A 27,786-nucleotide genomic window follows, 5' to 3' on the forward strand; every position below is an offset into this window, starting at 1 on the left:
TTGAGTAGAATAAGAATTAAATGTGGGAGTATTTTTTTAAAGTGTAAATCTACATATAATTTCAGTCATTGAAAATGATGGTTTGAAAAATTAATGTGGTCTTTCAAAAGACTAAGACACAAAATTGTGTTCATAGTGTTATTACAGTGTTATGTTTATATATAAGTGTTTATATAAACATATACGTAGAAAAAAAGACTGGAAGGGAACAAACTTTTTTAACTTTTAAATTTTGCTTTGGCCTTCCTAAATAGTGAGTTAAAAGTTATTTGTTTCCTTTTACAGCATTCCATATTTTTCACATGTCTAAATTGAAGACACACTTTTTTATAACCAGAAAAAAGTTTTGAAATCATAAATCTTTGTACAAATCTTTAGTCATTAATACCATTTGTGATATTTTAGGTTTCTGGGGAAGATACTTGTCCCACAGTGCCATTATTAAAATGGCCTTAGAAAAGGACTACTAAAAATTTATGGCCACTTTTCCTGTATGTATCTTCTTTTTCTCTTGAAAAGCTTCCTTTGAAGTCAAAGGGATTTTGTGAACAGATGCAGAAATATGTGAAAGAGGCACTGGATTCTTAAACCAGATGCATTAGACATTTTTATTATATCTCATAACCTTTGTAGAAAACAAAGATTATTTTGCAAGACTAGTATAATGGGAAAAAATGTATATTTATCATATGAATGGTTCTATCAAAAACCAAGAAATAGCCACGTTAGTTTTTATTGGCCTTGGCTGTGCACTTACTCCCTGAGTTGTGAAGCAAAAGTGAATGAGCCATAGCAGTGCTATGTTAGAAACTCTAACTAATAAAGTATTGTGATTCCTAGGTTGTTTTAATGGTTTTTAGTGTTTTCCTTTTTTAAAACAAAATCTTGGGTGAAAAGCTTGACATAGGGCATTTTTTCTTATCTCAGATGCAGGCTTTTATCTCTCAAGGCCAGATGTAAACTGAAGTTGAAAATAAAAATTAGGGAGAAACAGGAATAACAGCACATCACTCCATACTCATTATGGGATGTCTACACTTTATATGAAAACAGTTTATTTTGCCAGGTGTTGCCTGACAGAAAACTGTTGAAATCTGACAAGATGAGCGTAGTCATAGAGTCAGAGGAATTAAGACTTGACATGTTCTGTTTAAATGTTGATGGTATTAGGTAAATTTAAGCCTGTCATCATTGGCCAAACACAGAATCCATACTTCTTTAAGAACTAAGTCATGATGGTGTTGTGCAAAGAGTGAAATACTGATGGTTAGATTTTTGCAAAAATATTTGTTATTCAGTTGAAGTGTGATAAAGTGTCCACATTTTATTGCAGTTGAACATGCTTCATTATTAGCAGTGCCTAGCCTGGGTTTGGCCAGTATTCACATAATGTTCTTGCTGTTAACAATTGCCAAGTATAGCCATTAGATGAAGAATTATGCCTTAAAAAAAAGCATGGTTTAAAATTTTGGACCCTGTATTTAATTCTCACAAGACTTAAATTTTTTTAATTTAAAAATAATTTTAGATTTACAGAGTTGCAAAATTAGTACAGAGAATTTCTGTGTACCCTTCACCAAGCTTTGTCTTGAATAATCATAATACAGTTATCAAAATCAAGAAATTAATGTTGGTACAAAAATAGTAATTTAGCTACAGACTTAGTTCAAATTTCACTAGATTTTCACTGTCCCTTTACTTAGTCCAAGATCAAATCCAGGATCCTACATTGCATTTTGCTTTCATGTGTTTTCTAATCTATACATTTTCTCTTTCATGACCTTGGCACTTTTGAAGAGAACTGGTCAGTTATTTTGTAGAATGTCTCTCAGTTTAGGTTTATCTGATTTTTCTTTGTGATTAGACTGAGGTTATGGATTTTTGGCAAGAATACTGCGAAGAGATATTGTTCATAACAAGACCTTGAGGCAGGTATTGCCACCTTATTGCAAACGTGAAGAAATAGTCTTTAGTTAAGTAACTTGCCCAATGTCACACAATGGTGGAATTAGGATGGTAAGATTTAATGTAGGCATTTCATTCCATATTTTGCAATTAGTATTTGTTACTGTAGGTTTCTGCATTGTTAATGACATTAAATTGGGGTAGTGTTTCCACTGACTTTTAGCTTTTCTCTGCCATGTATTGTTCATGCAACATGCAACATGAGCTAATCGGCATGGTATGTGTTCAAGAGCTACTACAACCATCTGGGAATTTTGCTAGTTGATTACTCTGACAATTTGATGAGGTTACTTCATCTCTCGTGGCAAATAAAGGTGTTGCATGGATCCACTCTAAAGCTCCTTTTAATCTCAGTCAGTGAGTCTGTTTGTTTAAAGTGTTCTTGTGGTTGGTTGCTTTTGTGAACTGACCTAGTTTATTATAAATGATAATAATATTTAAATTCTTTGCAAAATAGCTTTGAGCAGCTAATGAAAACTACTGATAGTAACTGTTGAAAATATAGACGAAGGAAGAACTGTAGCTGAATGCTAAGGATTTATGCTAGCAGATAGTATGGCAGCCATGGCCTGGAAATGCTAAAGAGAGTGATGCTGCTGACCTCCAAATTCTTGCTCAGTGTATCTTTTGAATGACTGCAAGTTATAGAAGAGTTGTCTGCAGAATCTTCTGCAACTATATCTGCACACACACAGAGACAAAAAGATATATATTTTTGTATAAATATATTTATACACATTTATTTATTTATTTATTTAAACATCTATTGGCCAAGCACTGTGGCTGACGCCTGTAATCCCAACACTTTGGGAGGCCGAAGCCGGTGTATTTCTTGAGCTTAGGAATTTGAGACCAGCCTGGGCAACATAGTGAGACTTGTCTCTATAAAATATTCAAAAAATTAGCCGGGCTTAGTGGCATATGCATGTAGTCCCAGCTAGTCAGGAGACTGAGGTAAGAGAATCCCCTGAGTCCAGGAAGGCTGCAGTGAGCAGTGATTGTGCCACTGCACAGTTAAGATCCTGTCTGAAAAGCAAACAAAAAAGCCCCCCAAATCCATCTGTCTGTCTGCCTGTCTACCTCTCTCTCTCTCTCTCTCTCTCTAATCTATCTATCTCTATATTCCTTGTCTTTTAGAAAAGGAACTAACAGCTAGTGCGTGCTATGTGCTAAAGCCTCATGGTATGTGTTACACATACTTTGTCTTATTTACTTCATACAACAATTTGTAAATATTATTCTTCCCATTTTATAAAAGAGGAAACTAAGGTTCAGAGAGTTTAGGTAATTTTCCCAAGTCACAGAGTAAGTAAATAGCAGTAACACAGTTCAAAGCTAGTCTTGCCTATGCTTTTCCCACTTTACCAGTAGTCTTTTATCAAATGAAATCTTACGTGAATCCCTGTTATATAAAACAGATAAAAGCAAAGCTTTTCTGATTTAAGAAGCAGAGGAGTATTTTTAGCCCTGCTTGTTTGATTTCCCTCCCCACCTTACCCACCCCACTCCACAACCCATGGGCTCCTGAGACAGTGCCACACGATTTTGGATTTCTTAAGATGTAGTTTGAAAAGTACTGCAGCTTCCATAAATATCCAAGTAAGTTTGTTGATCAGGACCACATATGATGGATGGATTATTTTTAAGGAGCTGCACTGTAAATGAGTTTGAGAGTATTTACTTTGATGTGTATGTATTTTATAACTAAAAGACAGTATTCTATTGATCTTAAGCTACCTGAGAGTACGTGAGATAATAGCAGTCAAACAACTTTCTTTCCTTTTCTTGCCTTCTTTCTTTTTTATAGCTTAACTTCTGCCTAACATGCTGATCTTTGTGCCCAAAGGTAATGCTTTGGATTCACTCTGTCACTGTTGTAACTAACCTAGCCTCTAGCCTCCTCACAGAGAACACTTATTCTCGTTCTTTTCTGGACTCTATTCTACTGCCACCATTCAGGAGTTCAAGACTTTCTCTTCTGAAGATTACAATATGAGGCCTAAGTCTTCCTCCTAAATTTCAACAGAGAAATTTACTCCTTTAGGGTAGATGCTGCTCAGCCACACTGTCAGACCCTTGATGCCGAGAGATAATTTATAGGTACAGAGGTGATATGCTGACTCCAGCTTGAGTTAATTTAACTCTGCTCAGGCATTTACAGTTTTCTCTCTCTACCATTTCTTAACAATATCCTATCTTTTTTTCTCCAGTTCAGAGGCTTCACAGATTTCCTTAACTTCTCTGCTTACTGAGCATAGCAAGGTCATTTATAGGTCTTCGCACTGACCCATCACCTGAGTTCTGTTAGGTTTCTACTCATTAACCAACATTCATCTGTAGCTTTCTTTTTTTCTTGCCATACAGTCTTCTGTTTTTTTCTAGAGCTACTCCTCCATTTCTAATTGAGAAAGTTCTAATTGAACTGACTTCTGGTTGGCTAAAGAACTGTTTTTTGTTTTTGTCTTTTTTTTTTTTTTTTTTGCCCTTTTACCTCCTAAAAAGCAGAGTGAAACCAATCTGATTTTTAATTCATGGATATTCTTACAACTGCGGCTTCTACATCCTTTGCATTCTTTGCGGATGCACCAAACAGCATGCAAGAATGTCAGTTTCTTCTTCACATTCTTATCTTCATGTTCTGACTGTGACTCACTGAGGATGGATCCCTGAATAACCTTGGTTAGGTTGCTTCTTATCCCATTTTCTTGAGATGATAGGTGTAGATTTTTCAGTAAGGTAGTTGAAAGTGTAAAATAAAATAACATCTTACTTTGTAAAACATTTTAAAGTGGAATCTATTCTCTTTAATAATATCCTATTTTAATACAGCATTTTGTAGTTTTCAGAATGCTTCACATTCTCGTTTACTCTTGAGTATAATATACAAAGTTCCTCTGTTTAGCCATCAAAAATTTTTACTCATTGATTAAACTTTTATTGTGCCTTCCCATGTTTTTTAACCAGTTTTGCAATGATGATGAATATAAAGTAAATATCCGTGTTCTTTCAAGTTTTACTTCAGCGACTATTATCCTATTTGTACAAAATTAATTTAATGTTTAATTCATTTTTGGGCCCTGGTCTGATAGTATTGTGATAATTTCAGTTATTACTAAACATGATGGTAATGGAGGTGGTGGTGATAATAGCAAACATTCATTGGATGCTTACTATGTGCCAAGCATGGTTTTAAGTATTTGACATTCATTAACTCATTTAATCCTCATAACTCAATGAGGTAGGTGTTATTAGCCCCATTTTATAGATGGTGATTTTGGGAGGTTAGATAACTAACCTAAGGTTACATAGCTAGCAAGTGCCGGAACCAAAATGTAAACCCAGCTAGCCTGATTCCAAACCCTGTGCACTAACTACAATGATGATAAATTCTGAAACAAAGTACACATGTTAATTTGCTGATAACTGCCTTGTAACTTTTAAATCTGTTCTATGAAAGCCACTTATATATCTTGCCATGGTGACATGTAGAGTAGAAATTATAAATCATCCTTTGTTGTTGCTATTCTTACAGTCTTGTTTGGCTCAATGAATTATGAGAAAGAAGCAAAGCTGTCTTGTAAATTTATCTCCATGTCTCTATTTGGCTACTACCACTAGGATTACCTTGTATAAAATAAGAGCTTTTAACACATGAGTCCCAAGGTGCATGTAGGAAGTTCTATTTATACACAGTCTATAGCTAAAAGGTCAACCTGCACAGAGCCCTGCAGGCAGAGGAGAGGTGGTGAGAGCTAAAGCTGATGGATGACCAGGGGACCAGTATCTAGGGTCTAGTTGGGATTTATGGCTAGAGTGCTTTCTTCAAGAAGTAGCAGAAGTACAAAGTGAAAAGGTGGGGAATATGAAAATAGTGTTGTGGGCCATTTCTGCAAGGGACAAGGAAGAATTTGATTCTAAAAGATTGTCCTTTGAAGGAGTTCTTAAAGAGGTCTAAAATTCATTAATTATAGAGTATTAAGGTGAGTGTATTAATATATTAGAATGATGATAAGGCTTTAAAATTAGCAATATTGAACAGAATTCATTTTATACATCAAACAAAGAGCTTCTCATGAACTTTTTGTCATACTCCTCATGAACAGAGACTTTGCATGGAGTGGTCAACTTTATTATATGAATAAAGCCTACTCTTTATTCACCATGTCACTTTGGACCCTTTTGGAAAGCAGGAGAATATAAAAGTGAAGGAAAATGGAGCTGTTTGTTCAAATCCCAGATTTGGATTCCTGTCCTCCCATGGGGAGAATGTTCTGAGCAGCCAGTTCATAAATTTACTGGAAAAGAGAAGAGGCCTCTTGGGCTGAGGGTGAGTGTGCAGTGCGAAGTTGGAGTCCCAAGGGAGATGTTAAGGACCAGACTGTGTGGAACCCTTGCCAGTTGGGGGGAGAGAGCCAGATTGGCCCCCCGACTATGGCTACTAGTTACCTGGCAAACTTTGGCTTTTCCCATGGCTGGCAACCTTCTAGCTACTCCCATGCCACTAAGCTATGAGACATCCAGACTCAATAACTTATTAGAGACCCAAGTTCATCGGGGATAAACATTCACACAAACATTGTACTAAGTTGACTGGCTCTTCATTAAGAGGAAGTGTGGGAAAGTAGATCATGCATGACTATTTGGATCAGCCAGGCCTGGCTCCACCACCACATTTTAAATGTGATTCCAGGCAGTTTTTTGACCTCACTAAACCTAAATTGTCTCATGTGCAACATGTTAATAATACTCCTCACATTGTAGGAATTTTATGTAGATTTGAAATCCTACCATATATAAAGTTCCTTGGCTATGGCACAGCACCTGGTAGGTCCTCCCTGCTTGATGATGACTTCTTCAATAATATATAATTCTATCCAGCAACCTTTCTCTTTTTATCACTCTTAGTAGGATTTTTCCCATTGCCATACTATTCTTTCCCCCCCTAAAACGCCCCCCAAAATCAGTCTGACTATGTTAATCTCCCAAAAGCAGGGTTCTAATTATGTTGTTCCCTTGCTGAGAAGCCTGTGGGGGTTTCTGATAAAGTCCAGACTTCCCACAGAACGTTTAAAACTTTGCACAGTCCAGATCCAAAATACCTCTCTAGACCATTGCTATCTTACATAGATCCTTTGCCCTAGAGTTCACAAAATTTCCAAGTTTCCTCAGAGCGACTCCCTTTTACTTCCTTATTAATGCCATTGCCTCTTCTTGGAAAGGCCTTTCTTCTTATCCTTATCTGTCTGTATTCTATCATTCTTTAAAAACAAAACAGAAATATGTACAGCTTTCTGCAGTATCAATTATGCCACAATGAAGTGTTTTAAAACAGCAACAAAACAAATCTCATGTATAGGTTCTAAAAACTTTGTTCTGAAGCTGGAAATGATTGCTTCCATTTTGAAATTTTATAGGACATTGTGTCTTTCTTATAGAAAAAAAAATACATCGTTTATACTCTGTCTTTGTGTATAGGCATTTGCTTTAAGATAGATGGAAGAGCATGCTCTTTTTCATTTGGACCTTTTGTGAATACCTCAGCAGAAAACAGTTTAATGTGCACCATACCACAGGTACAGCATAGGTTGCTACTCAACAGGCAGACCTCACCAGGCAGTATGTTTCTAGAGGCCACCACCAGTCATGAAAGATAGGAAGATTCTTCCTGTTGAGCCCTGGCTGTGATAACTATGTGTGTGAGAAAATGAGTTACTATAATAATAAAGATTTAATTCTTAAATCTTTGGCATAATAACTCCTATTACAGGAGGAGCTCAATAAGTATTTAATGAGTGAATGAATTCAATAAAAAAAAAATCAATGACACAACACATGAGACAGTGCATGGCATTGTCATCAAGGAGACTGCTGAACTTAAACCATACATTTTTGTGTGCATTTTTATTTTTTTAATTACAAAAGATGTGTAATGTTTGCTGCAGTTAATAAGTGATCTTATTGCCCCAAGTATCCACATGTTTATAAATGATTGGAAGGTCATACTAATCATTTAGAGAAAATTTAGAGAAAATTTATTTCAACAATTTTCTCTAAGAGGGTATGAATTTCAAACTTCTTGCTTAACTGACTTTTATTGCCACTCTGGCCCTAATAGTATTTTTCACAGGTACCACTAATTATACTAGGGTTTGCCACCTCTTTATATTATACTGAGGTTTGTTACATTTGTATATAGAAAAGTGTAGACATACTCAGGATTAAGATGAAAAGATTTTAAGTATGGTTTTGCCTCAAGGAACTGTCTAGTTCATAAATGTGCCATATTATCTATATAACCACTGATGTGGTATTTGCTTTTATAATCCAGAGTATGCTTTCTTCCACTTATAAAGCAAATAAAAAGCTCATTGATTGTATTGACATTGCCTTTTTTTTTTTTTTTCTCATTTACCTACCTTAAGCCCCGTTTAAGCAACCTGTCAAACCATGCCTAGCATTTTTGCTCTGTAGATCTTGGTATGCCCTGCATAGATCAAGAAAACAGCCCTAGGTCTCACTGCACCGTTACGTGATGTAGATAGGCCATTTGTAAGCTAATGCAACTTCATTTTTCTTTGCACCTTGATAAATGCAGAGAAATGTGTTTCAAACAGATTTTATATCTATATAACCAAGGTTTTGCAAAGAATTTATATTTTCTTCTTTTAAAGTGGCCAGTGATATTATAGTAGTTGGTCAGGAAAGCTTTATTGCAATGCTTGCTTACCAAATTGTCATTACATGTTTAATAAAACCTTAAATCGTGCTATATCATATCTGTTAGAGAGAATGGGATTCTTTTTTTTTTTTTTTTGAGATAGAGTATCGCTCTGTTGCCCAGGCTGGAGTGCGGTGGTGCAGTTAGAGCTCACTGCAGCCTTGATGTCCTGGACTCAAGTGATCCTCCTTGTGATACTCACCTTCCTGCGTAGCTGGGACTACAGGCACAGGCCACCACATTTAGCTACTTTTTTTGTTTTTTATTAAATGCAAGGTCTCACTATGCTGTCTAGTCTGATCACAAGCTCCTGGGCTCAAATGGTTCTCCTGCCTCAGCCTCCCAAAGTGTTGAGATTACAGGTGTGAGCCTCTCTGCCTGGCCAAGAGGACAGGTTTGGTTGCAGCATCTATCTGGTAAATCTATGTCTAACTGTATTCAGGCTGCTATAACAAAATACCATAGACTGTGTATCATAAACAACAGACATTTATTTGTCACAGTTCTGGAGGCTAGGAAGTCCAAGATCAAGGTGCTGACACATTCCATGTCTGGTGAGGGCTTCCTTCCTGGTTCATTCTCTGAGATCTTTTTTATGAGGGCGCTGATCACCTCCCAAAAGCCCCACCTCCTAATGCCATTACATTGGGAATTAGGTTCCAACATATGAATTTTGGGAGGACACAAACATTCTCTTGCAGTCTGTGACTACAGTGGCCAGACATCTTGTAAAATCCAGAACCAATTATACTTTATAACCATAAATCTTTAAAGTGTCTTTGAAATTTCAGTGTTTCAGCATCCACCTGACATCTCCTGCACTGTGTCTCACATTCTAAAATAGAACAAAACTTCTTTAGCAGACCACATTCCCTTAATTTTGATTGAAAATATATTAACATATCTAGGACTAAAATAGAGACACAGCTTGCCCTCTTGTCTGTCTTTTCCATCTAGCTAGCAGGGATTTTGGTCAGGCTTCCATTATACCTGTCTTTTGAAAGTCAGATGCTTACCTTTAGACCAACCATGTGGATATAGGGTCAGCCAGTTTCCATTTTGACCGCAAGTTAGAAGGAATGGGGAATGAGAGGGGTGGCTATTCAAAAAGGAGTAACAAAGCCATGACCACTGATGGGATTACTGTCAGCTGAATACCATTTAAATTCCATTTTCTACAGGGAGATCATTAAGAATAAAGCATGTACATTGCAGGGGTGGGGGGATGGGAGTGGGTGGGTGGCGGGGAATGTTAAATCAAGCTTTTAAAAATTTCTCTCAGTTCAAACCCTGGGGAGGAAACCAGAGTTGAGGAATTAAAAAAGGGAGACAGAGATGGCAGAAGAATCGTTAGAGTGTAGATCTAAGGATTCCAAGGGGGTAGAGAATGTCAAGAAGAAGAAATGAAGAGCAAGATAGTGACATGATAAGATAAAGACTAAAAATTATCCATTAGAATTTAACCTATAATCCCAGCACTTTGGGAGGCTGAGGTGGGTGGATCACCTGAGGAGTTTGAGACAAGCCTGGCCAACATAGTGAAACACCATCTCTACTAAAAAATACAAAAATTAGAGGCCAGTGGTTGTGGGTGCCTATAATCCCAGCTTCTCGGGAAGCTGGGGTAGGAGAATAGCTTGAACCCAGGAGGTGGAGGTTGCAGTGAGCCAAGATCGCACCACTGCACTCCGGCCTGGGCAACAGAGCAAGACTCTATCTCAAAAAAAAAGAATTTACAGTTGGTATTATCACTAAAGACATTAGCAAACAAAAGTTTTAGAAGAGTTATTGGTGAAGAAGTTCAGTTACAATGAGAGAAAACGTGAGAAAGTGAGTATTGCTCGTTTGAAGATCCTGATTGAGAAGGGAGTGAGCAGGTGAAGGAAGCTACAAAGAATGGCCTTCCCAAAAATTTTCTTGAAGGTAAGGTCTTTTGGGATGAAAGAAACTTGAACATGACTGTTAGAGCAAGTAAAGATGGAGAGATTGACGATACAGGAAAGAGATGGAAAGAAATGGGAAAAAATTTGTCCAGAGCAAATGATTGAACACTAGGAGAGTGGGAGAAAGGTAGAGATAGGTGTGGGTCTAGGTAAGTTTGCTGAGAATGGCGTGGGAAATCAAGGAGCTCCAAACACTGCTGAGCATCATTCTCTCAGATGGCTTTAGTCCTGAGGTGATGGTGTATGTTAGTGGGTTTGTGTATGGATTCTGCAATCGGTCTCCTTGCATTCAAACCAAAGTTCTTCCATTCAATAAATGGGTATCCTTGGGCAAGTTACTGAGCCTCTCTGTACCTCATTTTCGTTTATAACATGGAGAAGAACATTGAGATAAAAGCTTGAGCTAGACTGCCAGGATTTGGAGCTAGTAAGCTCTACTGCTTACTGGCAGTGTGACCTTGTGAAGTCACTTGATTTTCCTGTGCCTTAATTTTTTTTCATCTGTAAAACAGACCATAATAGTATATACCTCAGTTTTTGGCTCTCTGAGCAGCACCATGGCAGTTGGCAAGAACAAGCGCCTAATAAAAGGCGGCAAAAAGGGAGCCAAGAAGAAAGTGGTTGATCCATTTTCTAAGAATGATTGGTATGATGTGAAAGCACTTGCTATGTTCAATATAAGAAATATTGGAAAGATGCTAGTCACCAGGACCCAAGGAATCAAAATTGCATCTGATGGCTTCAAGGGTTGTGTGTTTTAAGTGAGTCTTATTGATTTGCAGAATGATGAAGTTGCATTTAGAAAATTCAAGCTAATTACTGAAGACGTTCAGGGCAAAAACTGCCTAACATCCATGGCATGGATCTTACCCGTGACAAAATGTGTTCCATGGTCAAAAAATGGCAATGATTGAAGCTCACATTGATGTCAAGACTACTGATGTTTACTTGCTTCATTTGTTCTGTGTTGGTTTCACTAAAAAATGCAACAATCAGATATGGAAGACCTCTTATGCTCAGCACCAACAGGTCCTCCAAATCCGGAATAAGATGATGGAAATCATGACCTGAGAGATACAGACAAATGACTTGAAATAAGTGGTCAATAATTGATTCCAGACAGTAATGGAAAAGACATAGAAAAGGCTTGCCAATCTATTTATCCTCTCTATGATGTCTTCATTAGAAAAGTAAAAATGCTGAAGAAGCCGAAGTTTGAATTGGGAAGACTTATGGAGCTTCATGGTGAAGGCAGCAGTTTTGGAAAAGTCACTGGGGACAAGACAGGTGCTAAAGTTGAACGAACTGATGTATATGAACCACCAGTCCAAGAATCTGTTTGAAGTTCAGACTTATAATAGTGGCAAATAAAAAATCCTCTATTTGTGGGAAAAATATCCAAATAGTATCTACCTCAGAGTGTTACCATGAGTGTGAGAATTCAATGAGTTAATATTTGTAACTATGTAGAACAGTGCTAGGCACACTGTAGGTATTATGCAGGTTTTTAAAAAGGGTTTTATAAGCAGGGTTGAGAGCCTAATTGAAATTAGAAATTGCAAATTAGATTTGGAACAAAATTCTGCATTATTTTGAGATTTTCCCCCCCCCCCCCCAAAACTGCTCAGCTAGTAAGGGGTATAAGTGAAGAATGAGTTCTCTACCCTTGATCCACGATTGGAGTTTTTGTCTTGGCTAGGGGAGCTGAGGTTGCTCGGGAGAACATAGTCCAAGTGATGACCTTGGGGCCAGGCTGGGTAGGGAAGAAGAGAAGACAGGTAGGGAGTGCTGTATCAGCAAAAAATGGAAAAATCAAAGGCTGTGATTTCTAAATAAGGTTGAAGAGCACATATAGTGGGAATTAGAGAATGAAAGAGTTAAAAGGTAGAAGGTTGCAGACTGAGTAGAATATTGACATTTATGATTTCAAAAATGGAAAAATTCTGTGTAATGGCAAGGCCCAGGGTATAACATGGGAATAAAGGATTGAGGTTGAGGAGATGCAACAAATGTATTGAATGCTAGTGTATTGGATAGGTAGTCTACCTGACAATTGAACTCTCTTGGAGAATAGAATTTGAGGCAGAGAGACAGCCAGCTTCCTAATCCTTTAATCAGTTTAGAAGAATATTCAAGAGGTGGAAAGATAACAACAGAGGCTGAATAAGTGTAAATATCTACTCTTCTCTCGTTTATGTAGTCATGTAAAACTTTTTGGACCCATTGTCTTCTGAATGATTAGAAGACCCTGTTCAGTGGAGGATTATTTGAATATGTCACCTGGTGAATTCTGTCCTCATCTCTAATTCATGAGAGTAATGAAGTTGTGAGTATTTTATAGTATTGATTCAACAAGTATTTAGTGAATACATATTATGTGGTAGGTATTGGAGATAGACCAGTGAAAAACAGAAATCTTAAATTCCAGTAGGAGAGACAGACAAGTAATTAAGATATATAGTATGTTAGATAATAGTGATATGGAGAATGAAACAAAGCAAAGCAGGAATCAGGAGGTGGGTAGCCAAAGGGTACCACAGTTGTAAATTGGGTGGTCAGCAGAGGCCTCCAAGAAGGTGACTTTTAATGGAAGACCTGAAGGTGGTGAGAACATGTACAAAGTAGATATCTGAGGGAAGAGGATGCGAGGAAGAGGAAAGAAGAATGGAAAAGCCACGAGGTGGGGGCTAAACTGTCATGTTTGAAGACCAGCATAGAGGCCAGTATGGCTGCAGGAGAGTGAGCATTTTCTGTAACAAATACTATATAGCACTTACTATGTGTTGGATACTTTTCTAAATACTTCACAAGTATTAACTCATTTAATCGTTATATCAACCCTATAAGACGGTACAGATGAGGATCTGTGAAACAGATGTTAAGTAACTTGCCACACAAGCAACAGAATGCACACAGCTAACAAGGGTGAAGAGCCAGGACCTTAACCTTGGGGTGGTTTGCATTATGCTGTTCATTATAGTAATAATATACGAAGTCAGATGGCTAATAGGAGGGTGGACGTGGGGAGGTCAGTTGTATAGAACCTTAGAATAAATTGTAAAGACTTTGACTTTTTCTGGCATTAAATTGGGAAGTCATGGGAAGGTTTTGTGTGGGAGAATAGCGTGATATGATGTAAGTTTTAAAGTCTCACTCTGGTTATCATGTTAAAAATAGAATATAGAGGAACAAGAGTAGAAGCGAGGAGACCAGGTAAGAGGCTACAGGATTCAAGCAAAAGGTGATGTTGGCTTCGACTAGGGTGAGTGGTGAAGATGGTTTCATGAGACGTGATCAGGTTCTGGATATTTATTTTATTTTTGTATTTTATTTCATGTCATTTCATTTCATTCCATTTTTTGAGACAGAGCCTCACTCTGTCACCCAGGCTGGAGTGCAGTGGCGCTATCTCGGCTCACTGCAAACTCCACCTCCTGGGTTCAAGCGATTCTCCTGCCTCCGCCTCCCAAGTAGCTGGGACTACAGGAGAGCGCCATGCCTGACTAATTTTTGTATTTTTAGTAGAGACGAGGTTTCACTGTGTTGGTCAGGCTGGTCTCGAAATCCTGAGTTCAAGTGATCTGCCCACCTTGGCCTCCCAAAGCATTGGGATTACAGGCATGAGCCACCACACCCGGCCATGGATATTTATTTTAAAGCTAGAGCAAATAAGATTTTCTGACTAATTAGATGGAAGATGAAAGAAACAAAAGAGTCAATGATGATTCCAAAGTTTCTGGCCAGAGCAACTGAAAGAATGAATTTGCAATTTACTGAGATAGAAAATAATGTAACAGTAACAAGATTTTGGGAGGGAAGATCAGGGATTATCAGGAGTTAAGTTTTAGGCAAATTGAGTTTAGATGCTTAGTGAACATCTAAGTGGAAATGTCAGGTAGGCAGTTACACATGTGAGACCAAAGCTTAGGGGAGAGATATAGATGGAGATGTACATTTGAGAGTCCTCTGTATAGACTGTGCTGAAAGCCTTGAGATAGGGTATGATTATCTGTGCAGTAGGTTTAGAAAGAGAAGAGAGGAGTGGAGGGGAAGGATGGGAGGGGAGGGTGAGAAGGGAGGGGTGGTTCCAGTACTGAGCCTGTGAACATTCCAACATTAAGTGGCTGGGATGATGAGAACCAGACAAGATCTATTATCCAGATAAGTATAAGATAAGTAGGAAGTGGTAACATGCTGGAAGCCAAGTTAGGAAAATGTTTTATAGACTAACATTAATGTGTGTGTGTGTGCGCGCATGCACACAAGTGCATGCTCTTGCACACAGTCAAAAACACCCTCCCCCCCAAACACACATGTCTTATATGTAGATGGAATGATGAGGAGTATCAACTACTTTTCTTCAATAATTACCATAGTCTGTACTTGCAGGCAGATTTAACTGGGAAGCCAAATTATTAAGTAAGATAGCTTGATGGGTATGGAATCAGAGCAAAGGGAGTTCACTGAAGCACGTCATTGGCTAAGGTAATCAAGCTATCATTATTCAAAGATCCATCTCCAGTATGGGACACACCTGTTCCTTGAGCAACATATTGCTGGCCTGTGCCATAGTGCCAACTCACTTGGGCAGTTCTTTAAAACCCAAGGCCAAAGTTTTCCCAGTAGAGCTTCTTTTTTAAAGCTTCCACCCCTCAAGGGGACATATTCTTTCTTTAGATATGTTGATGTGCCTCATTTTGTTTCTATAAGTGTATTAAGTCTTGTCCTCAGAGTTCTTATACTTTTTGAGGGGGGTGGGTGGGGTCACTATTTACTTTGATTAAAATGTTGACCTCCTATCTTGAAAAATGTGTATATGCATTCTCAAAACTGCATACAGTTTCACAAGTTCATAAACCCAAGTTAAGAACTCCTAAATTTTTTTTCCTATCCTCAGCTGATTTTTTCTTCTCAATTTCTCTTACTATTCTTTTTTTTTCTCCCTCACCCTCCTCGCATCCATTTCCCCAAATCCCCAGAGTCCATTCTGTCATTCTTATGCCATTGTGTCTTTATAGTTTAGCTACCACTTGTGAGAACATACTGTGTTTGATTTTCCCATTCATGAGTTACTTCACTTAGAAGAGTGGTCTCCAACTTCATCCAGGTTGATGTGAATGCCATTATTTAATTCCTTTTTATGGCTGAGTAGTATTCTATGGTATATATACCACATTTTCTTTACCCACTTGGTTGATGGGCATTTAAGCTGGTTCCATATTTTTGCGATTGTGAATTGTGCTGCTGTAAACATGTGTGCCTAGATGTCTTTTTCATAAACATGACTTCTTTTCCTCTGGGCAGATATCCAGTAGTGGGATTGCTGGATCAAATAGTAGTTCTGCTTTTAATTATTTAAGGAACCTTCATAGTGTTTTCCATAGTGGTTGTACTAGTTTACATTCCCACCAGCAGTGTAAAACTGTTCCTTCTCACCACATCCACGCCAACATCTATTACTTTTTGATTTTTAAATTATGGCCATTCTTGCAGGAGTAAGGTGATATCACATTGTGGTTTTGATTTGCATTTCCCTGATAATTAGTAATTTTTATTTTAGCATTTTTCCATGTGCTTATGGCCATTTGTATATCTTCTTTTGAGAATTGTCTATTCATGTCCTTAGCCCACTTTTTGATGGGATTGATTGCTTTTTTCTTGCTGATTTGCTTGAGTTCTTTGTAGATTCTGGATATTAGTCCTTTGTCAGGTATATAGATTCTGAAGATTTTCTTCCATACTGTGAGTTGTCTGTTTACTCTACGGATTATTGCTTTTGCTGTGTAGGCACTTTTTAGTTTAATTATCTTGGTTTTTGTTCCGTTTGCTTTTGGGCACTTGCTCATGAATTCTTTGCCTAGGCCAATATCTAGGAGAATTTTTCTGATGTTATCTCCTAGAATTTTTAGGTTTCAGGTCTCAGATTTAAGTCTTTGATCAATCTTGAGTTGATTTTTGTATAAGGTGAGAGTAGAGGATCCAGTTTCATTATTCTACATGTGGCTTGCCAATTATTCCAGCACCATTTGTTGAATAGGGTGTCCTTTCCTCACTTTATGTTTTTGTTTGCTTTCTCGAAGATCAGTTGGCTGTAAGTATTTAGCTTTATTTCTGGGTTCTCTATTCCATTCCATTGTACTACGTGCCTGTTTTTATACTAGTACTATGCTTGTAGTAGTTTGAAATTGGGTCATGTGATGCCTCTAGATTTGTTCTTTTTGCCTGGTCTTGCTTTGGCTATGTGGGCTCTTTTTTTGTTACATATGAATTTTAGGATTGTTTTTTCTAGTTCTGTGAAGAGTGTTAGTGGTATTTTGATGAGAATTGCATTGAATTTATAGATCGCTTTTGGCAGTATGGTCATTTTTACAATGTTGATTCTACCCATTCATGAACATGGGATGTGTTTCCATTTGTTTGTGTCATCTCTGATTTCCTTCAGCAGTATTTCATCGTTTTCCCTGTAGAGATCTTTCACCTCTTAGGGTTAGGTATATTCCTAAGAATTTTATTTTATTTTATTGCAGCTGTTGTAAAAGGGGTTGAATTCTTGATTTGATTCTCAGCTTGATTGCTATTGGTGTATAGCAGTGCTACTGATTTATGTACGTTGATTTTGTATCTGAAACTTTACTGAATTCATTTATTAGATCTAGGACCTTTTTAGATGAGTCTTTTTTTTTAATTTTTTTTTTTTATTATACTTTAAGTTCTAGGGTATATGTGCACAACGTGCAGGTTTGTTACATATGTATACTTGTGCCATGTTGGTGTGCTGCACCCATCAACTCATCATTTACATCAGGTATAACTCCCAGTGCAATCCCTCCCGCCTCCCCCATCCCCGTCGTAGGCCCCGGTGTGTGATGTTCCCCTTCCCGAGTCCAGGTGATCTCATTGTTCAGTTCCCACCTACGAGTGAGAACATGTGGTGTTTGGTTTTCTGTTCTTGCGATAGTTTGCTGAGAATGATGGTTTCCAACTGCATCCATGTCCCTACAAAGGACACAAACTCATCCTTTTTTATGGCTGCATAGTATTCCATGGTGTATATGTGCCACATTTTCTTAATCCAGTCTGTCACTGATGGACATTTAGGTTGATTCCAAGTCTTTGTTATTGTGAATAATGCCGCAGTGAACATATGTGTGCATGTGTCTTTGTAGCAGCATGATTTATAATCCTTTGGGTATATACCCAGTAATGGGATGGCTGGGTCATATGGTACATCTAGTTCCAGATCCTTGAGGAATCGCCATACTGTTTTCCATAATGGTTGAACTAGTTTACAATCCCACCAACAGTGTAAAAGTGTTCCTATTTCTCCACATCCTCTCCAGCACCTGTTGTTTCCCGATTTTTTAATGATTGCCATGCTAACTGGTATGAAATGGTATCTCATTGTGGTTTTCATTTGCATTCCTCTGATGGCCAGTGATGACGAGCATTTTTTCATGTGTCTCTTGGCTGTATGCATGTCTTCTTTTGAGAAATGTCTGTTCATATCCTTTGCCCACTTTTTGATGGGGTTGTTTGTTTTTTTCTTGTAAATTTGTTTGAGTTCTTTGTAGGTTCTGGATATTAGCCCTTTGTCAGATGAGTAGATTGCAAAAATTTTCTCCCATTCTGTAGGTTGCCTGTTCACTCTGATGGTAGTTTCTTTTGCTGTGCAGAAGCTCTTTAGTTTAATGAGATCCCATTTGTCAATTTTGGCTTTTGCTGCCGTTGCTTTTGGTGTTTTAGACATGAAGTCTTTGCCCATGCCTATGTCCTGAATGGTACTACCTAGGTTTTCCTCTAGGATTTTTATGGTATTAGGTCTAACATTTAAGTCTCTAATCCATCTTGAATTAATTTTCGTATAAGGAGTAAGGAAAGGATCCAGTTTCAGCTTTCTACTTATGGCTAGCCAATTTTCCCAGCACCATTTATTAAATAGGGAATCCTTTCCCCATTTCTTGTTTTTCTCAGGTTTGTCAAAGATCAGATGGCTGTAGATGTGTGGTATTATTTCTGAGGACTCTGTTGTGTTCCATTGGTCTATATCTCTGTTTTGGTACCAGTACCATGCTGTTGTGGTTACTGTAGCCTTGTAGGATAGTTTGAAGTCAGGTAGCGTGATGCCTCCAGCTTTGTTCTTTTGACTTAGGATTGTCTTAGAGATGCGGGCTCTTTTTTGGTTCCATATGAACTTTAAAGCAGTTTTTTCCAATTCTGTGAAGAAACTCATTGGTAGCTTGATGGGGATGGCATTGAATCTATAAATTACCTTGGGCAGTATGGCCATTTTCACGATATTGATTCTTTCTATCCATGAGCATGGTATGTTCTTCCATTTGTTTGTGTCCTCTTTTATTTCACTGAGCAGTGGTTTGTAGTTCTCCTTGAAGAGGTCCTTTACATCCCTTGTAAGCTGGATTCCTAGATATTTTATTCTCTTTGAAGCAATTGTGAATGGGAGTTCATTCATGATTTGGCTCTCTGTTTGTCCATTACTAGTGTATAAGAATGTTTGTGATTTTTGCACGTTAATTTTGTATCCTGAGACTTTGCTGAAGTTGCTTATCAGCTTAAGGAGATTTTGGGCTGAGAGGATGGGGTTTACTAAATATACAATCATGTCATCTGCAAACAGGGACAATTTGACTTCTTCTTTTCCTAACTGAATACCCTTGATTTCTTTCTCTTGCCTGATTGCCCTAGCCAGAACTTCCAACACTGTTGAATAGGAGTGGTGAGAGAGGGCATCCCTGTCTTGTGCCAGTTTTCAAAGGGAATGCTTCCAGTTTTTGCCCATTCAGTGTGTTATTGGCTGTGGGTTTGTCATAAATAGCTCTTATTATTTTGAGATACGTTCCATCAATACCGAATTTATTGAGAGTTTTTTGCATGAAAGGCTGTTGAATTTTGTCAAAGGCCTTTTCTACATCTATTGAGATAATCATGTGGCTTTTGTCTTTGGTTCTGTTTGTTTGCTGGATTATGTTTATTGATTTGTGTATGTTGAACTAGCCTTGCATCCCAGGGATGAAGCCCACTTGATCATGGTGGATAAGCTTTTTGATGTGCTGCTGGATCTGGTTTGCCAGTATTTTATTGAGGATTTTTGCATCGATGTTCATCAGGGATATTGGTCTAAAATTCTCTTTTTTTGTTGTGTCTCTGTCAGGCTTTGGATTCAGGATGATGTTGGCCTCATAAAATGAGTTAGGGAGGATTCCCTCTTTTTCTATTGATTGGAATAATTTCAGAAGGAATGGTACCAGCTCCTGTTTGTACCTCTGGTAGAATTCAGCTGTGAATCCATCTGGTCCTAGACTTTTTTTTGGTTGGTAGGCTATTAATTATGGCCTCAATTTCAGAGGTTGCTATTGGTCTATTCAGGGATTCAACTTCTTCCTGGTTTAGTCTTGGGAGAGTGTAAGTGTCCAGGAAATTATCCATTTCTTCTAGATTTTCTAGTTTATTTGCGTAGAGGTGTTTATAGTATTCTCTGATGGTAGTTTGTATTTCTGTGGGGTCGGTGGTGATATCCCCTTTATCATTTTTTATTGCATCTATTTGATTCTTCTCTCTTTTCTTCTTTGTTAGTCTTGCTAGCAGTCTATCAATTTTGTTGATCTTTTCAAAAAACCAACTCCTGGATTCATTGATTTTTTAGAGGGTTTTTTGTGTCTGTATCTCCTTCAGTTCTGCTCTGATCTTAGTTATTTCTTGCCTTCTGCTAGCTTTTGAATGTGTTTGCTCTTGCTTCCCTAGTTCTTTTAATTGTGATGTTAGAGTGTCAATTTTAGATCTTTCCTTCTCTCTCTTGTGGGCATTCAGTGCCATAAATTTCCCTCTACACACTGCCTTAAATGTGTCCCAGAGATTCTGGTATGTTTTATCTTTGTTCTCATTGAATTCAGAGAACATCTTTATTTCTGCCTTCATTTCGTTATGTACCCAGTAGTCATTCAGGAGCAGGTTGTTCAGTTTCCATGTAGTTGAGCGGTTTTTATTGAGTTTTTTTAGTCCTGAGTTCTCGTTTGATTGTACTGTGGTCTGAGAGGCAGTTTGTTATAATTTCTGTTCTTGTACATTTGCTGAGGAGGGCTTTACCTCCAATTATGTGGTCAATATTGGAATAAGTGTGATGTGGTGCTGAGAAGAATGTATATTCTGTTGATTTGGGGTGGAGAGTTCTATAGATGTCTATTAGGTCCACTTGGTGCAGAGTTGGGTTCAATTCCTGGATATCCTTGTTAACTTTCTGTCTCGTTGATCTGTCTAATGTTGACAGTGGGGTGTTGAAGTCTCCCATTATTATTGTATGGGAGTCTAAGTCTCTTTTAAGTCTCTAAGGACTTGCTTTATGAATCTGGGTGCTCCTGTATTGGGTGCATATATATTTAGGATAGTTAGCTCTTCCTGTTGAATTGATCTCTTTACCATTATGTAATGGCCTTCTTTGTCTCTTTTGATCTTTGATGGTTTAAAATCTGTTTTATCAGAGACTAGGATTGCAACCCCTGCTTTTTTTTGTTCTCCATTTGCTTGGTAGATCTTCCTGCATCCCTTTATGTTGAGCCAATGTGTGTCTCTGCATGTGAGATGGGTCTCCTGAATAGAGCAAACTGATGGGTCTTGACTCTTTATCCAATTTGCCAGTCTGTGTCTTTTAATTGGAGCATTTAGTCCATTTACATTTAAGGTTAATATTGTCATGTGTGAACTTGATCCTGTCATTATGATATTAGCTTGTTATTTTGCTCGTTAGTTGATGCAGTTTCTTCCTAGTCTCGATGGTCTTTACATTCTGGCATGTTTTTGCAATGGCTGGTACCCATTGTTCCTTCCCATGTTTAGTGCTTCCTTCAGGATCTCTTGTAGGGCAGACCTGGTGGTGACAAAATCTCTAAGCATTTGCTTGTCTGTAAAGGATTTTATTTCTCTTTCACTTATGAAACTTAATTTGGGTGGATATGAAATTCTGAGTTGAAAATTCTTTTCTTTCAGAATGTTGAATATTGACCCCCACTCTCTACTGGCTTGGAGAGTTTCTGCCGAGAGATCTGGTGTTAGTCTGGTGGGCTTCCCTTTGTGGGTAACCCGACCTTTCTCTCTGGCTGCCCTTAACAGTTTTTCGTTCATTTCAACTTTGGTGAATCTGAGAATTATGTATCTTGGAGTTGCTCTTCTCGAGGAGTATCTTTGTGGTGTTCTCTGTATTTCCTGAATTTGAATGTTGGCCTGCCTTACTAGGTTGGGGAAATTCTCCTGGATGATATCCTGAAGAGTGTTTTCCAACTTGGTTCCATTTTCCCCCTCACTTTCAGGCACCCCAGTCAGACGTAGATTTGGTCTTTTCACATAATCCCATACTTCTTAAAGGCTTTGTTCATTTCTTTTTCCTCTTTTTTCTTTAGACTTCTCTTCTCGCTTCGTTTCATTCATTTGATCCTCAATTGCTGATACTCTTTCTTCCAGTTGATCGAGTCCGTTACTGAAGCTTGTGCATTTGTCACGTATTTCTCGTGTCATAGTTTTTATCTCTGTCAGTTCGTTTATGGCCTTCTCTGCATTGATTAGTCTAGTTTTCCATTCTTCCATTCTTTTTTCATGATTTTTAGTTTCTTTGCACTGGGAATGTAATTCCTCCTTTAGCTCTGAGAAGTTTGATGGACTGAAGTCTTCTTCTCTCAACTCGTCAAAGTCATTCTCCGTCCAGCTTTGATCCGTTGCTGGTGATGAGCTGCGTTCCTTTGGATGGGGAGATGCGCTCTTATTTTTTGAATTTCCAGGTTTTCTGCCCTGCTTTTTCCCCATGTTTGTGGTTTTATCTGCCTTTAGTCTTTGATTATGGTGACGTACTGATGGGGTTTTGGTGTGGGTGTCCTTCCTGTTTGTTAGTTTTCCTTCTGACAGTCAGGACCCTCAGCTGTAGGTCTGTTGGAGATTGCTTGAGGTCCACTCCAGATGCTGTTTGCCTGGGTATCAGCAGCGGAGGCTGCCGAAGATAGAATATTGCTGCACAGCGAGTGTTGCCATCTGATTCTTGCTCTGGAAGCTTCGTCTCAGGGGTGTATGCAGCCCTGTGAGGTGTGAGGTGTTGGTCTGCACCTAGTGGGGGATGTCTCCCTGTTAGGCTACTCAGGGGTCAGGGACCCACTTGAGTAGGCAGTCTTTCCATTCTCAGATCTCAACTTCCGTGCTGCGAGATCCACTGCTCTCATCAAAGTTGCTAGACAGGGACATTTACCTCTGCTGAGGTTTCTGCTGCTTTTTGTTTAGCTATGCCCTGTCTCCAGAGGAGGTGTCTACAGAGGCAGGCAGGCCTCCTTGAGCTGTGGTGGGCTCCACCCTATTCGAGCTTCCTGGCGGGTTTGTTTACCTACTTAAGCCTCAGCAATGGCGGGCGCTCCTCCCTCAGCCTCGCTGCTGCCTTGCAGTTAGATCGCAGACTGCTGTGCTAACAATGAGGGAGGCTCCATGGGTGTGTGACCCTCCCGGCCAGGTGTGGGATATAGTCTCCTGGTGTGCCATTTGCTAAGACCCTTGGTAAAGCGCAGTATTGGGGTGGGAATTACCCGATTTTCCAGGTGTTGTGTGTCTCAGTTCCCCTGGCTAGGAAAAGGGATTCCCTTCCCCCTTGCACTTTCCAGGTGAGGTGATGCCTCGCCCTGCTTCAGCTCTCGCTGGTCAGGCTGCAGCAGCTGACCAGCGCTGATTGTCCGGCACTCCCCGGTGAGATGAACCTGGTACCTCAGTTGAAAATGCAGAAATCACCCGTCTTCTGTGTCGCTCGTGCTGGGAGCTGGAGACTGGAGCTGTTCCTATTCGGCCATCTTGCTCTGCCCTCCTGTATTCTTCTTGGATGAGTCTTTGGGTTATCTAGGTATGCAATCATTTCATTGCCAAAGAGCAACAGTTTGACTTCCTCATTACCAATTTGGATGCCCTTTATTTCTTTCTCTTGTCTGATTACTCTGGCCAGGTCTTCCAGTACCATATTGAATAGAATTGGTGAATGTGGGTATCCTTGTCTTATTCCAGTTCTCAGGGGAAATGCTTTCAACCTTTCCCCATTTAGTATAATGTTGCCTGTGGGTTTGTCATAGATCTCTTTTATTACTGTAAGATATATCCCTTCTATGCCAATTTTCCTAAGGGTTTTAATCATAAAGGAATGTTAGATTTTGTCAAATGCTTTTTCTGCATCTGTTAAGATGATCATATGATTTTTGTTTTTATTTCTGTTTATGTGATATATCATTACATTTATTTACTTGTGTATGTTAAACCAACCCCGCGTCCCTGGTATGAAACCCACTTGATCATGGTCAATTATCTTTTTGATATTGTGTTGTATTCATTTAGCTACAGAAGATTTTTGCATCTGTTTTCATCAGAGATATTGGTCTGTAGTTTTCTTTTTCTTGTTATGTCATTTCCTGGTTTTGGTATTAAGGTAATGATGGCTTCATAGAATGATTTAGGGAGGATTCCATCTTTATATTTTTCAGTAGTTTCAGTAGGATTGGTACTAATTCATCTTTGAATGTCTGATAGAATTCAGCTGTGAATCCATCTGGTCCTGCACCTTTTTTTGTTGACTACTTTTTTTTATTACTGTTTCAATCTCATTACTTTTTTTTTTTTTAAGAGTTTTTGTTTCTTTCCGGTTTAATCTAGGAGGTTTGTATATTTCCAGGAATTTATAGTTTATATAGTTTATATACTAGGGTTTGTAGTTTATGCACATAAAGGTGTTCATAGTGGTCTTGAATTGTCTTTTGTATTTCTGTGGTGTCAGTTGTAATATCTCTCATTTCATTTCTAATTGACCTTATTTGGATCTTCTCTCTTCTTGATTAATCTCACTAATGGTGTATTGATTTTGTTTATCTTTTCAAAGAACCAGCTTTTTGTTTCATTTATCATTTGTATTTTCGTTTGTTTCAATTTCATTTAGTTCTGCTCTAATCTTTGTTATTTTTCTTCTGCTGGGTTTGGATTTGGTTTGTTCTTGTTTCTCTAGTTTCTTGAAATGTGACCTTAGATTTTCTATTTGTGTTCTTTCAGACTTTTTGATGTAGGCATTTAATACTGTGAACTTTCATCTTAGCACTACTTTTGCTATATTCCAGAGGTTTTGATTGGTTGTACCACTATTATCATTCAATTCAAATAATTGTTTAAATTCCATCTTGATTTCATTGTTGACCCAAGGATCATTCAGTAACAGATTATTTGATTTGCATGTATTTGCATAGTTTTGAGGGTTCCTTTTGGAGTTAATTTCCAGTATTATTCCACTGTGGTCTGAGAGAGTACTTGATATAATTTCAGTTCTCTTAAATTTATTGAGATGTGTTTTGTGTTCTATCATATGGTCTATCTTGGAGAATGTTCCATGTGCTGATGAAAAAAATGTATATTCTGCAATTGTTGGGTAGAATGTTCTATAAATATCTGTTAAGTCAGTTTGTTCTAGAGTGTAGTTTAAGTCCATTTTTTCATTGTTGACTTTGTCTTGACCTGTCTAGTGCTGTCAGTGGAGTATTGAAGTTCCCCACTATTATTGTGTCTATCTCATTTCTTAGGTGTAGTAATAATTGTTTTATGAATTTGGGAGCTCCAGTGTTAGGTGCATATATATTTAGGATTGTGATATTTTCCTGTTGGACTAATCCTTTTATTATATAATGTCTCTGTTTGTCTTTTTTAACTGTTGTTACTTTAAGGTCTGTTTTGTCTGATATAATAGCTACCCCTGCTCGCTTTTGGTGTCCATTTGTATGGAACATCTTTTTTTCCACTCCTTTACCTTAAGTTTATGTGAGTCTTTACGTGTTAGGTGAGTCTCTTGAAGACACTAGATACTTGGATGGTGAATTCTTATACATCCTCCCATTCTGTATCTTTTAAGTGGAACATTTAGGCCGTTTACATTCAACATTAGCATTGAGATGTGAGATACTGTTTTATTCATCACTGCTAGTTGTTGCCTGAATACCTTGGGTTTTTTAAATTGTGTTACTTTTTTATAGATCGTGTGATATTTATGCTTTAAGGAAGTTCTATTTTGGTGTATTTTGAGGTTTTGTTTCCAGATTTACGACTCCTTTTAGCAGTTCTTGTAGTGCTGGCTTGGTAGTGGTGAACTCTCTCAGCAGTTGTTTGTCTGAAAACGGCTTTATCTCTCTTTCATTTATGAGACTTAGTTTTGCTGAATACAAAATTCTTGGCTGATAATATTTTGTTTAAGGTGGCTAAAAATAGGACCCCAATCCCTTCTGGCTTGCAGCATTTCTGCTGAGAAATCTGCTGTTAATCTGATAGGTTTTCCTTTATAAGTTACTTGATGCTTTTGCTTCACAGCTCTTAAGATGTTTTCCTTCGTCTTGACTTTAGATAAACTGATGACTATGTGCCTAGGTGATTATGTTTTTGTGATGAATTTCCCAGATGTTCTTTGAGTTTCTTAGATATTGATATCTAGATATCTAGCAAGACCAGGGAAGTTTTACTCGATTATTCCCTCAAATACGTTTGCATACTTTTAGATTGCTCCTCTTCCTCAGGAATACCAATTACTCTTAGGTTTGGTCATTTAACATAATCCCACATTTCTTAGAGACTTTGTTCATTTTTAAAATTCTTTTTTCTTTGTCTGTGTTGGATTGCGTTACTTCAAAAGCTTTGTCTTTGAGCTCTGAAGTTTTTTCTTCTGCTTGTTCGATCCTATTGTTGATACTTATCAGTGTGTTTTGCATTTCTCTAAATGTGTCTTTTATTTCCAGAAGTTGTGGTACTCTTTTCCTTACCATATCTATTTATCTGGGAACTTTTTCATCCATATCCTGTATTTTTTTTAAATGTATTTAAATTGGTTTTCACCTTTTTCTGGTGCCTCTTTGCTTAGCTTAATAATCAACCTTCTGAATTTTTTGTCTGGCAATTCAGAGATTTCTACTTGGTTTGGAGCCATTTATGGGTGTTATAGAACCTTGTTTTATCACATTACTAGAATTTTTTTTTGGTTCCTTCTCATTTGGGTAGACTGTTTCATTGGAAAGATATGGAACTGAAGGGCTGCTCTTCAGGTTCTTTGGTCCCACAGGGTGATCCATTGATGTGATGCTCTCCCCGTTTCTCTAGGGATAGGGCTTCCTGAGAGCCAGACTGCAGTTATTGTTATTGCTTTCCGGGTCTAGCCACCCAGTGGGGCTACCAGGATCCAGGCTAGTGCTGTAAAGAGTGCTGTGATGTGACCCATCTTCAGTTCTCCCAGCTGTGGATACCACCACCTGCTCTGGTAGAGGTGGCAGGGGAGTGAAGTGGACTCTTTGGAAGTCCTCGGTTGTAGTTTCGTTTAGTGCACCAGTTTTCTTGAATACTGGTTATGCTCACAGTGAAGTTGTCACGTGGACAGACTTAGGACCTCTGGTTAGCCAGGGTGTTGCACATGGTAGAATTAGCTGTTGTTTTCTCTTTCTTTGGAGCAGGGTTGTTCTGCTATTAGTTGAGTTGGTTGGCCTCTAGCCAGAGGTGGCACTTTCAAGAGAGTGCCAGCTGCAGTAGTAGAAGGGGGATATAATCTTGCCCTACATTGGCCAGGATGAGTACTCCGGTTTCTCAGGTGATGGGTGGGGCCATGGAGCTCCCAAGAGATTATGTCTTTTGTCTTTGGCTAACAGGGCCAGTGGAGACAAACCATCAGGTGGGTGCAGGGTTAGGCAAGTCTGAACTCAGACTCTCCTTGGGTGGGGCTTGCTGCAGCCACTATGGGGGATCGTGGGGGTGGTTCTCAGGCCTGTAAAGTTGTGTTCCCAGGGGGATTATGGCTGCCTCTGCTGCATCATACAGGTCACCCGGGAAGTGGGGGAAAGCTGGCAGTGACATGCCTCACCCCACTCCCATGTAGGCAGCAAGGCCATTCTCACCTTCACCATGCCTCCCTAACTGCACTGAGTTTATATCCAGGCCGCAGGAGAGCAGAACTGAGATCTTGCCTTGGCCTAAAAGCCTTCCAGCTGAGAAAGCAAGCAGGGCTCTCAGTCCTTACCTCCCTGCCTGCCGGAACCTTTGGCTGTGACTTCTGCGTTTATATCTGCACTTCCTGTTCACTCCTCTCCCCTGCCCTGGATTCTGCTCAGGGAAGTTTTGCTCAGTTGA

The 27,786-nt window shown here is 38.6% G+C and overlaps 1 protein-coding gene and 1 pseudogene across 7 annotated transcripts in view; both read left to right on the forward strand.

Annotated features, from left to right (window-relative positions):
• The window catches only part of WARS2 (tryptophanyl tRNA synthetase 2, mitochondrial), a 112,946-nt gene that overhangs the window by 1,955 nt on the left and 83,205 nt on the right, over positions 1 to 27,786 (forward strand). The gene's annotated exons all lie outside the window — the stretch shown is intronic.
• LOC107000428 (small ribosomal subunit protein eS1 pseudogene) lies at positions 11,184 to 12,172 on the forward strand (annotated as a pseudogene).

Source organism: Macaca mulatta, chromosome 1 (genome assembly GCF_049350105.2).
Source record: "Macaca mulatta isolate MMU2019108-1 chromosome 1, T2T-MMU8v2.0, whole genome shotgun sequence".
NCBI classification, from domain to species: Eukaryota; Metazoa; Chordata; class Mammalia; order Primates; family Cercopithecidae; genus Macaca; species Macaca mulatta.